Here is a 15,478-nt window from a genome sequence, read left to right on the forward strand (position 1 = left end):
GTTGTGGAGCCAGTAAGGGATAAGAATGATTTGTGCTGGATAGCCTGGTATAGTTTAGATTGTGGTTACTGAGTTTTGGTTATGACATAAAATCAGCAGAGAGACATGGAAAAGAATGAATTTTAAGGCTTCTTCTGGGCTTGCTATACCCTTAGTTGCCAGAACATTTTTTTTGTATTTGGCATGAATTTCAACATTATTTACCAACTCCCTACTAAGTTGTTAGAAAAGAAAAATCTGGGAGATTGGGATTCAAAACATGGAAGACAAACACTCAGACCCCGCTATCTGTGAACAAGCTCTCGCTGTTTTTACATAATCACAGAAGAGTTTGGGTCAGAAGCAATCTGAAAGATGAACTTCTTTCAATCCTTCTTCCATGGGCAGGGACAACTTCCACTGTCCCAGGGTGCTCCAAGCTCCATCCAACCTGGCCTTGGACCCTTCCAGGGATCCAGCCTCTCTAGGTAATGTATTCCAGGGCCTCATCACCTTCACAAGGAAGAATTTATTTCTAATATCTCATTTAAACCTGCTCTCTGTCAGTTTGAAGCCATTTCCCCTTGTCTTGTCACTGCAGGCTCTTTCCATCTTTCCCGTAGCTCCCTTCAGGCACTGCAAGGCCACACTGAGGTCACATCTTCTCTTTTTCCGGCGGAACAATCCCAATTTTCCCAATCTTTCCTCCCAGGAGAGCTGCACCATCCCTCTGATCATCTTGGTGCCTCTTTCCAACACCTCCACATCCTCCCTGTGCTGGTCCCAGGGCTGGAGCAGCTCTGCAGGTGGGGTCTCACCTGAGGGGACAAAAGGGGAGAATCATACCCAGGGTTTGATTGGCTCAGCCTAATGATTCAGTCATTAGAGGGGAATGTGAATTCTGCATTGGTTTTTTGGAAATAAAATAGCTCTGGACATTATTGAAAGCTTAAGGCAGCTGTATCACAACTGAGATATCTCAAATAGAGATTAAAATGGAAATGGGTTCAACCTGCTCTGCTGTTTCCAAGCACAAAGTCAGAAAGCAAAGAAGTTCTGCCATTATATCAACAGTCCCTAAAGCTCCCCTCACCTTGACAGCTCTGAAATTGTGAAAACCAATTAAAAATGGGATTAAGTTTTCAGAAATATCTTTTAAAAGCAGGAAGCTGGGATGTCTTGGAGGTTCCAGTATTGAAGTATTCCACGTGCAATATGAATTCCTGCCTCTTCTCAGTCCTTTCTCTTACGGAATAAGCCTAAGGAGGCTGATTAAATACAGAAAATTATTCTTTTGGCTCCTTGGCAAGAGAAGGCTCTGGGATCATCCACTCCACACCGCTTCCCTAAAAAGGAGACGAGGAGCATGCAGTGTAAAAAGTGCTTCCCAGGGAATGTTGAGGGAGTGATTAGGCACTAATGATCCTCCTGGGCAGGGAAAGGTCCCATTTCCCCTGGCCCAGGCTGGTTTTTCAGCTCATTTGCCTTGCTAGCAGCTCTACTTTTTCACATCCCACTTTTTGTTGAATCAGTGATTTGGTTGTTTCAGTTCCAAGATTTCTTAATTTTTTTTTTTTTTTGCTGCTAACCTTGGTAAACAGTCCTTCAGTTGTCAGGTCCTGACTGATTATCTTCACCTGGCTAAAGACTCTGCATTTTTCCTTCTTTGGTAAAAACTTCATGGGTGTAGACATTTATTCCCTGATAGGGAACCCAAATTAACAGATAATAAACAAGATTTTGTGTAGTCAAATGGTTGTACTTTTTTTTTTTATATTAAGTGAACAGAATATTTCTGTTTAAGTCAAGGCTACATTTTGTCTGGGACTAATTGCACACCCAGTTAATTAATCTGAAAAAGGTCATATGATTACTTTTGTAAGGAACCATCCATCACAGACTTAGCACTGAAAGTGCACCATGGCCACAAAACTCCAGCTGAAATAGGCCAGCCCAATGGAATAACACACAGTCGGTTGGTTTAAGACTATTATATTTATTTATTTTGTGCTTTGGGAGCTACCAAACCAAGAACTTTTTCTCAATTATGGATTTTTATTTGATTCCAGATACCTCAAAGCCAATTTTTAGTGAAATCCTCTTCATTTTGAAATCAAATCATATTGATTTAAGTAGGAGTGGAGTTTCACTATTAAATTCTTTTAATCGGATGCATTATCTTTCACACTGAGTTTCCTTCAATCCAATGCTAAAACTTTTCTCCTCAAAGAAGTGATGGGTGGAGATCAGCCAGACTCATTAGCTGGGAATTAGGAATTAGGAGGGCAACGGGGCTGGAGAGGGGCTGGGAACACAAACCCTGTGAGGAGCCCCCGAGGGAGCTGGGGGTGCTCAGCCTGGAGAGAAAGAGACTCAGGGCTGCCCCCATCACTCTGTGCAGCTCCTGAAAGGTGCCTGTGCTCAGCTGGGGCTGGGCTCTGTCTGCAGCAGCACTGACACACCCAGAGCACACAGCCTCAAGCTGCACCAAGGGAAATACAGGTTGGATAGCAGGGAAAAGTTTTTTTACAGAAAGAGTGATAAAGTTCTGGAATGGCTGCCCGGGGAGGTGGTGCAGTCCCCATCCCTGGGTGTGTTTAACAAAGCCTGGATGTGGCACTGGGTGCCAGGGTTTGGTTGAGCTGTTGGGGCTGGGTTGGACTCCATGATCTTGAAGGCCTCTTCCAACCTGGCCATTCTTGGAATTCTGTGAATATCTAGGCCTGTAAGGGCCTGCTATGAATTACTCTAAACATCTTGTGCCAGTAGGGACAGAAGGCCCTTTAGACATGATACTGATGGATACTGAAAAGTATTAAAGGCAAGACAGAAGTTCCCTGATTAATTCTGAGAGAATCCCAAAATGTTTTGGGTTGGGAGAGATCTCAAAGATCATGCAGTTGCAATCCCCTGCCATGGCAGGGACACCTTCCACTATCCCAGGTTGCTTCAAGACCCACTCAGCCTGGCCTTGAAATGTTTAATTTCTAATTTTACAGCATCCACTCAAAATCACAGGGAAATTTTGTTTATTATTTTGCAATGGGATCCTGCATGAGTACAAAGATGCCAGTTTCATTCTCAAATGTTAAAAAATAAAAAAAATTGAAATAATTCAGATGATAAACTCAGTCAAGAAAGACTTCCCTGAATATCCTTAAGCATATTAGGACAGAAGTAAACAAAAGACAACTGGATAAGGGCACTTTATTTGAATTTATTTGAAGTTATTTTTTTTCTTCTCCCAATTTCCCTTCCCGTTACTGCAATCATGTATTGCTGTTGTCATTATAGCCTTTATTTCAATTTCAAATTAGAGAAGAGAGGACATTTTCAGTAGTCAATTTTAATTTAATAATAACTTGATGTCACTTACAACATGGGTGCTTTCAGAAGAATGTGCAGGCTAAGTTGATGCTGCCAAATGCTGCTAATTTTGGATAAAGCAGCACTTTTACACTCCAGCTCTGGAGGATGTTGGAGCATTCACCCTTCTCACTCCTAATTTACACAAAGGGCAACTTCACCATGGCTGAGTTTATTTGTTATAGCAGCAAACATCTTGGCACAGGTTGGCACCGGCGCAAAAAGCAGAGAAATGTCACCAGAGGCCGTTTCCTACACACAGCACTGGGATTGCTCAAAAATCCCCCCTGGAAAAGGGAATGCTGAGCCCTGAGTTCATAAAGGGCTCCTCGTGCGTAAATGACACCGACCCTGATGCTGAACCAAGCAGTGAAAGACTCTGCAAACTCAGAAAGAGCGCACAGAAAATGCCTCTGAAGTTATGATTCATCATGTGTGCTGGGCTCTGCTTTTGTGTATTCCCAAGGCAACTCCAAAAGCTGGGTCAGGATGGGTCATCCGTTCATCTGGCCCTAAAAGTTGTGTCTGGTGATGAGCTCCAATAAACCTCTCAAGGATAAAACTAAAATGGACAGGTTTTACTCAAAAGGAAAGCAGCATTTCACAAAATTCTGATATTCAGGTATCAATCAGTGTCTGATATTCAGGTATCAATTCAGGTGCTCAGACTCCTGACACAGATTGTCAGAGCAGCTCTTCAAACACATCCTCACAGCCCAAGAGAACTTGATGTTTGTCAGAGGGAATGGGAAGTAAAGCTCTTCCCCTCATTTTGCCCTGTTTTTGGTGTAAATTGGAAAGCAGACCCATGCTGCAGCAAACGAAATGCAACTTTGCTTCAGCTGGAAGGGACACCTGGTTTTGAACATAGAAGTGATTACAAGAAATAGGTAAGCTATGATTTTGACTGAAATCCAGATAAAATCTCCTGGCTAATCATCACTTCCCTGAGCTGAATAGTTTTTTTCTCCAGTTCTCTGTTTTCACACTTAAAATTTGTATATGATTTGCAGACTTCAATAGGATAATAGGCAGAATTAGCCATGAGTTTTCCCAGGAAACCCTCATTGAGATAAGTTAATCATCTTGTTCATTAAAAAAAGTCCTTTATTTTTTTAAATCCTTAGCAATAAACTGAAAAGCACAAACCACAGGTCATGCATGAAGAGCAGGTAAGCACATCTAAGCATAAAATATTTCTGAAGATAAAGAACAGAAGAAGAGAGTGGATCTGATTTTCTGTAAGGCTCTGGCAGTGGTTTGCCTTTGGATTTTCATCACAGATCAAAGTTATCCATAATATAAATTCTCTTTGCTTCTGTCTAGATGTTGGATATTTTTTGATAATGAGAATATTTTTACACTAATTGCCATTAAAACTCACAGCAAAGCAGAAGCTGGTGTTAAGGTTTCACTGGGGTACCGTGGAGTTAAAAATCAGTAACAAAATTCTGGTTCAGACACCTGGCATTTAATCTTGGATTTGTGATTGGATGTGATGTGATTGGGTTGGATGTGAGGCACAACACACTGGTTTGGCATTTCATAACTGTTCTCCATTATAATGGAAAAGACGAGAGGAAATATTAAATCAGAAACCCGCTGGCCATGGAATTACATAATCCCAGAACAGCTGGGTTGGAAGGGACCTTAAAGCCCATCCAGTTCCAACTTCTGCCATGGCAGGGACACCTTCCACCAGACCGGGTTGGTCCAAGCCCTGTCCAGCCTGGCCTGAAACATTTCCAGATCTGCAGAAACATGGGAGAAAAAAATAATCTGAATTGTTTGGCAAGCAAAAAGACAGAGATGATCTCATGGAAGAGGAAATCTGAAGCTTGCCCAGACCAAGAGTGGTAGTGATGTGACTTTGATATGTGTCTGCAGTGGAAATAAGGAGCAAAGGAGATTTCCCTGAGTTGCTGAAGTCAGCACACAATGTCCTACAAGTCCTTTCAGGAAGAGAATCAGAGAATCATGAGGTTGGAAGAGACCTCTGAAATCATCAAGTCCAACCTGTGCCCTAACACCTCAACTAGGCCATAGCACCCAGTGCCATGTCCAGTCTTTTTTTAAACACATCCAGAGATGGTGATTGTACCACCTCCCTGGGAAGAGCATTCCAGTACTTTATTATTTCATTTATTATTTATTTTTAATTTATTTTTGTTTATTTTATTTATTATATATTTATTAATGTTTGTTGATGGAGCAACAGGTTCTCATCCCAGAGATTCAGAGTACAGGGAGCCCCCAGGGGATTGCAGCTGTCCATTAGTGCTGTTAAAACCTCACAAAAGCATTAACATGAAATTTATTTCCCTTTTTTAAAATAGTAAGCTTGAAATAGGTACCCAAAAGCTTGGTCTCTCCCTTGGGGCTCACAGCATGACTGAAAGCAAATCACCACAAGCACCAAGGCTCCGTGAGGATGATGAGGGAGGACCATGGGTCAGGATGATGGATGTCCGAGGCATTTGGGATCCCAGTGGATGTGAGATGGCCACAGCTCACATCCCTCAGCCCTGCTTGCTGAGAGGCCCAGTGTGTGTCCCCACAGCTGTGCAAGCACCCCACAACCTCCCCAGAAGCTGATTGAGACCTTCAGACCCTCCAACAGCCACTTTGCCACCCTCTGGCCCCTCCAGTATCTGTCCCAGGGCCATAATCTCTGCCAGGCCCGGCTCAGAGAGCTCTCCTCTTGTCCCCAGCTGGGCTGAAGTTCTCTCAACAAACCAGGAACATCCATGTGTGCAGGAGAGCGGCTCTTCAGGTGTAGGAGTGAAGGGGCTAGGACAGTGGGGATGGATGGAGATGAGAGATCTCTGAAGCCAGGGCTTGGAACTTGGGGTTTATTTCCACGGGCCTGGGTGCAGGGCCCTGCTGGGAGCTGCCAGCCACAGCTCAGAGCAGATCTGAGAGAGGGAGAGAGAGGTAAAGTGTGCGGTAAAGATGATGAGAGAGCGAGGTTCTCATTGTGATACAATAAATCTTCTTCGGGTGGTGGAACTTGGGGTTTATTTCCAAGGGCCTGGATGCAGGGCCCTGCTTGGAGCTGCCAGCTGCAGCATAGAACAGGCCTGAGAGAAGTAAAGAGAGTGGTAAAGAGAGAGAAGGCAAGAGCATAGTAAAGAGGATGAGAGAGTAAAAGAGAGGATAAGAGAGAGAGTAAAAGAGGATAAGAGGGCTAGGTTCCCATTACAATACCATAAATCTTCTTCTGTGCTGAATATTCTAATTTTCACTAACCAATCTAGTACAAGATACAAATCCTATAGCATTTACATACAGCCTATAAGAATCATTACATTACCATACTGTGTTACATTTTAAACCCTAAAAACTCCCCTTTTGGCCCCTTCTGCCAAGCTGGCAGGGTCTGCTCTGACCCTTGGGCCTGTCTGCAAGCAGAGGGTGTTGTTTCATCAAAAGGGGATCACCTTCAGCTGGCCACACCATTGTTTTCCAGTTGTTCAGTAACTGAGGTATCTCAAAGCTTGCTTCCATTTCAATCTCGCTTATAGTTTCTATATTCTCAAAATATTTTGCCAGACAATCATATTTATAAAGCTTTCCTGTTTCATCTTCCCCAGCACTCAGGGAACACTCACATCCTGCTCTCTCCAGTTCCTGGGTCACACCAGCCCTGTGAGCCACGGCCCCTTCTCCAGCTGCTGGCCCTGAGACCCCACACAAACCTGTGGGGGCCCCTTGCCCAGGAAAATACCTGGAAATGGAGTTTAATAAGGAGACAGGGCAGATTGAGCAAGAGCAGAGTGTGGCCAGCCCAGGTTTTTTGCATGTTCTACAGCTTTTATCCCCTTATCTCTGTGTTTTCCCACACTTGCTCCTCCCCAAGCCACATTGATTGGTCCTTCTCTAAATATCCTACAATAACTTTCACACACTCTCACAGCTCCTGTAAAATCATCTCACTGTGAGTTTTATGTAATCTTCAAATGCTCCTCCCTTGCATCCCTGTTCCTGTGAGGGCAGTAAACCCCACAGCTCTCAAGCTAAGACATTCTTTGCCCAAGCCAAGACACCTCAGTGGGGACTCAGCTGCTCACCAGCCCGTGTGACTGAGACAGAAAATCCCATTGGCACCAATCACAATATTGGGGTTTCCTCCACCTAATTGTAGTTCCTCAGCTCCTTGATGAGCCTTTGGGTTTATGGTGATTAGCTGCTAATCACCAATGCTAATGGCTTAGGGAAATATTCTTCCTGGTTTATTGCTCTTTCTGGCCAACCCTTCAATGGCACCAAGCATGACTTGCACAACTGCTAATCAAAAAAGAAAAAAAAAGAAATTAAAAATTTCCCAAGGTCTGGGGAGCCCTCCCTGGTGAACATCTTGTGCTCTCTTCCTTTCAGCCACTCTATATCAATCAGCAGCTTCTCCTTGCCCACATCTGTGAAGATTTGAGATCCTATAAACCTCTTCCTGATAAACAGCTTCTGTGCCATTTGTTGGTGTGTGCTTTTCCCTGCAGCTCCCTCCCTCCAATTAAGCCACGAGTTTTATTTCTGAGTTTCCTTCTCATTCACTATGAGCCAAAGATGTGTGATGCTGACAGCTGTGCCCCATTCACATCCCTACTCAAAGCTGTGCCCCATTCACATCCCTACTCAAAGCTCCTTTTCCTGGGAAGGCTCACCAACAATTCACCTCTGCTGGTGAAACGTTTTCTCCACCCCACTGTGAGATAGAAGGGCAGGAACGGGGAGATTGGTGAAAAACAGAAGCAACTGCTTTATCAGAGAAATATTCTGGATCATTCAGACTGGTTTTAAAGCAAACAAATCAATTTTGAAGCAGGGTCCACATGAAATATTTTGCTTTTCCATAGCGAAGGGTATCCCTTCCAGACTCACCCCAGCTGCCACAGAACCACAGAAGGCAAAGAAGCTCCACCTGCCTGAGCTGCATATCAGAAAATTTAGCAGCACCCCAAAATGCAGCCTTGAGAACCCCAACAAGAACAGATTTTCTATTTTCCTTTACTTCACCAGCCACTCCAGGACACATTTTTTCCATCCTCTTTGATGCTTTACTGGATCAGGGACTCCGCTCTGAAGGTGTGGCCATGGCACAGCTCAGAGGATTTACGCAGCCTCAAGACCTGGCCCTGCATTTCACCTTGGCCTTTCCAAGGTTTAATTTAACCCAAGGCCAAGAATTAAAATATTAAAACAAACCAAAAAAAAACAACAAATAAACCCCAACAATTCATGCCTGGTTACATTTGTGCTTGTGACCTACGCCTGTCCGAACAGGAGTTGGACAGGACAAAGCACAATGCACTTCCTTGCTTTTATTGCTCTCATTCACTTCATGTCATGCCAAAGAAGGTTGATTTAGGAAGTTCTAGTAATTAACTGCTGATGTTTTTGACTGCTGTTCCCAAGGGACTCACAATGACTTGTAATTGTTGTTCTGTAGGAAATGCTTTCTGGAACGATTGTAGATAACATATATTCTCTCTATGGCTTTACTTTTACTTGATTATTTTTTTAAGCTATGAACATGATTTTTTTTTTTCCTTTAAGCAAAAGTCACCTGTTCCCTGCATCCTGGAAATCTCATAAATCAGCCTTCTCCTCGCAGACCGTGCTTACATTTCGCTGTCCACAAAATAAAGAAGCTTTTTATTCCAGTTACACATTAAACATAGAATATGTGACGTGGAAAAAAACAAGGACAGAGTAAAAATTAATGCTGTTTTTAAACTTCAAGTTACAAGGTGCCTTTCTTTGCTCTCAGCAGCTGAGAGAACTTGAAAGGAGGAGACACAGGGGCAATGTATATTTAGAGAGCACCAGTTGTTACAAGAATTTAAACCCAGGCTGGTGCTATTAGAGGTGGCTCTAACAGAATCATGGAATGGTTTGGATTTGAAAGGACCTTCAAAATTATTCAGTTCCACTCCACTGACATGGGCAGGGACACCTTCCACTGTCCCAGGCTGCTCCAAGCCCTGTCCAGCCTGGCCTTGGACACTTCCAGGGATCCAGGGACAGCCACAGCTTCTCTGGGCACCCTGTGCCAGGGTCTCCCCACCCTCACAGGAACAATTTCTTCCCAATATTCAGTTGAAACCTGCCCTCTTTCAGAGTGAAACCATTCTTCCTTGTCCTGTCACTCTACACCCTTGTAAATCCTTTCTCTCCATCTTTCTTGCAGGCTCCCTTCAGGTACTGGAAGGCTGCAATTAAGCCACTTCTCCAGGCTGAATAATCCCAATTCTTTTAGCCTTTCCTCATAGCTCTCAATATAGCCTCTCACTCACCATGACATTTCCCTGTGTTTTCACTCACTATTCTGTTAAAAATTAATTTGTGGGTGCCTAAGCACCATTGCTTTATTGAAAGCTTTTATAGATTCTACTCAAAATTTAAAATATATAAAAATTATAGTTTTAATTCCTCTTTTTGTGGCCCCTGCTACTCATGCACACAGGCATGTGGTGTGATTTTTGGGGCGTCCTGTTCAGGGCCAGGAGCTGGACTTGATCCTTGTGGGTCCCTTTTAGCTCAGGATATTCTGTGATTCTGTGATTCTGTGATTCTGTGATTTTATGCATTTCTCAAATGCATCTATTAAAAACCTACTTTCTCTCTCAGATGCCTCAACAGTTGGGTATCCAGAGCTATATTTCATAGTGAAAAAAAAATTCCAAAACCCTAATTTTCAGATTTTCACTTGTGCTACTGACCGAGAACCAACCCCAACAAACCCAGAGCAGATTCTACTGCTCATGCTGTGTTTGCCAGGTTTACAAACTGGAATAACAATCTGAGAAATGCTGGATTGTTTCACAGGAGTGACCTGAGCAAGGGAGACTCAGGAAGGATATGGTGATAGGAATTCAGCCCTGAGAAGGATGTCAGTCATAATAAAAGTGCTCTGCATTGAAGTGCTCGTAAAAGACCGACTTTCTTCACACGCCATGGCAGAGCACTCATTACTCATTTGTCACCCTGCCTGGGAGTGACATTTACCAGCTGCAATCTGCCATTGTGATAGTTTTCCCCTTTTGCTTCCATTGACCAAATGTAAACAATGCTTGACAGCAGGTCTCAGATGGCATCAACAGCGTGCTGCAGCCACTTCAAAACAGGAATGCGGCCATGTGCCACTGACAATACAACACAAAGGCATGGACCACGGAGGTTTTCCTCAGCCAAGATGTCACAGCATGCAAGGGAGTGATCTTCTTCCATCAGACAGAGAAAAATGTGGAGCCCACTGAAAAGGATGGGCCATCCGTTCATCTGGCCCTAAAAGTTGTGTCTGGTGATGAGCTCCAATAAACCTCTCAAGGATAAGACTAAAATGGACAGGTTTTGCCTCAAAAGGAAAGCAGCATTTCACAAAATTCTGATATTCAGGTATCAATCAGTGTCTGATATTCAGGTACCAATCAGTGTCTGATATTCAGGTATCAATTCAGATGCTCAGACTCCTGACACAGATTGTCAGAGCAGCTCTTCAAACACATCCTCACAGCCCAAGAGAACTTTATGTTTGTCAGAGGGGATGGAAAGTAAAGCTCTTCCCCTCATTTTGCCCTGTTTTTGGTGTAAAATGGAAAGCAGACCCATGCTGCAGCAAACAAAATGCAACTTTGCTTCAGCTGGAAGGGACACCTGGTTTTGAACATAGAAGTGATTACAAGAAATAGGTAAGCTATGATTTTGACTGAAATCCAGATAAAATCTCCTGGCTAATCATCACTTCCCTGAGCTGAATAGTTTTTTCCTCCAGTTCTCTGTTTTCACACTTAAAATTTGTGTATGATTTGCAGAGTTTAATAGGATAATAGGCAGAATTAGCCATGAGTTTTTCCAGGAAACCACTGAAGAGAGTATTTGGCTGATTTCAACAGAAGTGGGTCAGATTGGAAGGGAGCACAGTGAATCCAGCCTCCTGCTGCAGCACAGGATTGTGTCCCAGCAGTTCTGGAATATCTCCAGATCCACACTTGGAATGAGCTTGGTCCTCAGTAGGTTTTTCTCCTGACTTTAATGGTCAATAAGGCAAATGAAGCACAGGCCTAAAACTGCATCACAAATGAAAAATAATCTGAGTAACACAGAAGTCAGTGATTAGTGATGTCTTGTAGAGTAAAACAATTTGTTTTATCTTCCATGCTCAATGTTTAAGGTGGATTTTTATTTCTTACTTGAGATACTAAAATTAATTTACTGTTACACCTTCCACCCTCCACCCCATGACAATACTTTTATAATGTTTGGGATTTAATACCAACCAAAACTCCACTAGTGTGACCCATGACATGTTCACAGCTCATCCACAACCTATGGCTGCTCTTTTCCTGTGATATTCAGCTTGGATTTGTACATCTCTGGGGAAACAGCTTTGCAGAAACCCATCCATCCTCAGGGGACCTGCCCCCACAGCCCTGCACAGGTGGAGACCCTGCTCTGCTCCCTTTCCCCAGCCACAAGGGACATTTTTCCACTCTCCCTGCAGCAATGATTCAGCTCAGGGTCTGGAGACCTTGGCTGCCATCCACACCACTCACCAAACCAAGTACAGCTCAGCAAAAGGTATGTGAGTGGAATGTAACTTTTAACCTCCTATTCTTTGTGTATTTTACAGAGAGGAGCTGAACACTTTTATTCTTTTTTTGGTTCCACATTCTTCACCGGTGTTCTGTCAATTAATAAATATTTGCTGAATTCCAGTGCACGGAGTATTTTCACAAATGCCCAGAATATTTCTTGGATTAATTCAGAAGGCCTTGCCAAAAGATAAGATGATGATAAGGAAGCAAGCAGAACACCCACACAAGGTACAGTTATCTTGAGTGTTTTATCAGGATTTAGGGTTGTGACACAGCCCCAGTGCTGTTCTACACAGAATCTGTGCTTACAAATTCTCACGTCCAGGACACCTTCCAGGTCCCGCCTCTGACACGGCTCCTTTGTGCCCATGTGGGTAACCTGATTTATCAGCAACTCCTTTTCCAAAAGCTGCCAAATCCTGCTGCTCAGCCCTGTGCTTTCTTCCACAGAGGTGATTCTCTCTCACAGGTGAAAGCTGTGAGGTGGAAGCCAGAGGTGCAGGAGGAGTCTCTGACCCATCAGCTCCTTCCCTTTTTCTGCCAAGCTCCATAAACACAACTTCCTTCTTTTCAGGCTTTATCATTCACACACAGCGGGATTCACTTGAATCAGTCATCCTGGACTCCTCTAATAATCAATATAACCTGTGGAGATCCAGAGAGCAGCATGCAGGGAAGAGAAAAATGCGATTCCTTCTGTAGCACCTAAACCTGACCAGGTGGCTGAACTCCACCAGTGCCTGTTTCTCACCAGTGGCTTTCAAGATATTCCTGGGTCACTGGTGTAGATGGAGATATCCACCCTGTAAACACCTGTGAGGAGATATTTGGATGATGATGATGACATTTCCAGGGATGGGACAGCCACAGCTTCTCTGGATAACCTGTGCCAGGGCCTCACCACTCTCACAGGGAAGAATTTCTTCCCAATATCCCATCCATCCCTGCCCTCTGGCAGTGGGAAGCCATTCCCTGTGTCTTGTCATTCCATGCCTTGTCCCAAGTCCCTCTCCAGCTCTCTTGGAGCCCCTTAAGGCACTGGAAGGGGCTTTGAGGTCTCCCCTTCTCTTCTCCAGGCTGAACAACCCCAAATCTTTCAGCTTTTTCCTCAAAGGAGAAGTGTTTTATTCCTCTAACCATCCTCATGGACCTGCTCTGGACTCACTCCTGCTCAGCTGGAATCAGTTTCAGAGCCATATTAAAGTCACCCTGCAGATTTATCACCTCTGAGTATCTCTGCAAGACTCCATCTCAGCTCAGGCTGTCCACAGCCAACTCTTTGTGCTCTATTTTTTCACAAATTCCCTTGAAAAATCGAGGGACCCAGATCTAGGTGTTGCTATAGGACATTTTTAATCAGTGTTGAGCCAAAGATGTAGAATGCATGGGAGGTGCACAGTGCCATGGAAAACACAGAAACACCACCTGAAACTCACTGTGGGGCCAAGAGGCAGAGATCAGAGAAAGTGTTTTAATCTGAAGGTTTGGAAGAGTCTCGGGGCTATCATTGTATGGATATTTGAGTTGTGCCTTTAAAGTGGAACTACCCATAATTCCTTCAGGGAAAAAAAAAAAAAAGAAATTTGAGAAAAAAAAATTCACAGCAGATGAAACAAAAAATGTTGAATGATTTATCTTGGGAAAAAAAAAAAAAAAAAAAAAAACCAACTTTCTCCTTGTAAAACCTGTGCTTGATTCCTTGCTGATATAGTCAGCAACTGTTAGTGGGGGATGTCACAGAATCTGGTTGTTTTCCATTGTACCAACAATCCCTCCCCATCCTGTCTGAAATGACAAATACCTGATTAAGCCCTTTTTCCTTTTCTAGTTTTATAAACAAGGCTGCTAAGGAGGAACTGCTTCCTTATTTCAGAGCTGGTGTTGAATTTATTATTTGATAGCCAAAGAAAACAAATCAATGAAGAGTGTGAGTGTACACAAAGTGTCCTTCATGGAGTGACTTTTCCTCAGGAGGTGCAGCAGATGGGATCATGCAGAGATGCAGGAGCAACCATTCCATTAAAAAAAAATCTCTGTTTCCAACATGATCTTTTTGATGAAAAAATAAAATAAAACTATGCACATTAAGGCGTTGATGCTTGATTCTTAATTTTGTCATTTCTGAAAACACAAACTGAAGAGATAAATTATCACAGGACAAAGTTTGGTGAGGATTAAGTTTTTGTCATCTAAAACATAATTGTGCATACCCCACAAATTGACAATGTGAAATTCAGGGCAGTTCCCTTCATAGTAAAGGGACAGGAAAATAAAGCAGAGTTACCAAAAGAACTGAAATTCATATTTTTTAGTGAATTATGTTATTGCAATCATACCCCAAATCATTAAGGCCTTCTGAAAAATTACTATTTTATGGCTTCAAAAGATTGGTGCAAGTATTTTCAGGACAAAACCAGTGGTCTGATGTCTTTGGTTTTTTAATGCAGCTCCCATCCAGCACCAGAAAAAATCCTGTCTTCTCCCAGTACTTCACTTTCAGCAACTGAATCCTCAGAGCCCCTAAATCACTTTTCCCTAATGGAAAACTTGGCTTATGGTGGTGTCATTCTTCCAAGCTCTTCAGCTTTCCTTGATTACTGAAGTGACCATTTCCTGCCATTTCAAATTAGCCCATTAGATACACTGCAGACACAAACAAATCCAAATCTGCCCCAGGAAAGTGAAAACTTGAAAGCAAGAGACTCGAATTGTCATTTTTAGTTTACCTGGGAGCCAAACCCACAGTGACTGCAGGGATTCATTCATGGGATCAGCCATCATATCTTAAACTTCTCCCAGATTTAACCAGAATAAGGACAGGCAAGTAAAAAACAAACATCAGAAGCTCTATAAAATTGTGAATTTTTTACCTATAACCATCACTGTTTGCTTTCGCCATTATTTTTCCACTGAGCTGATGAGGCCCATGAAACATTCACAACTCAATGTCCCAGATTAATTTCCACTAGCAAATCAATTATTAAAAAATGAGGAGGAAATCTGGGCTTTAGCCTGACCATTGCTTTAAATGTTTAATTTGTGGGAGACACTCTGTACAAGACAAAGCTAAATAAACATTTTGTAAAAAGGTGGTAGATGTGACACTCTGCCAAAATAGTAACTCTGCTTCCATATTCATCTCCATAATCCATGTTTGTTATTAGTTAAGGGGTCGATTTTCAGCACAGGGTGAACTTGTTTATTCCACAGACGAAAAGGGAATGAAATGAAGACACCATGCAGACCTAAGTGCCAACACCACTGGTGCCTTTTAAAGCTCAATTATCAAATGATCGCTGCTTTGTTCAGCTCAGGAAGTCACATTATTTGGGAAATGAAAAAAAAAAGAAAAAAGAGAGAAACAAGGAAGAGGAAAATATAATTTAAAAAAATGGATGCATGCTGTGCACAGGATGTGTTTTTATACAGATCTGTACAAATGTTTTTGCACTGCCACACAACATTTTGCATTGCCTCATGTGATTGACACAAAAAGCCCCAAAAGTAATGAATTAGGGAAATAATTTCTGATGCTTTAC

The sequence above is a fragment of the Melospiza melodia genome, chromosome 1 (genome assembly GCF_035770615.1).
Source record: "Melospiza melodia melodia isolate bMelMel2 chromosome 1, bMelMel2.pri, whole genome shotgun sequence".
Classification (NCBI taxonomy): Eukaryota; Metazoa; Chordata; class Aves; order Passeriformes; family Passerellidae; genus Melospiza; species Melospiza melodia.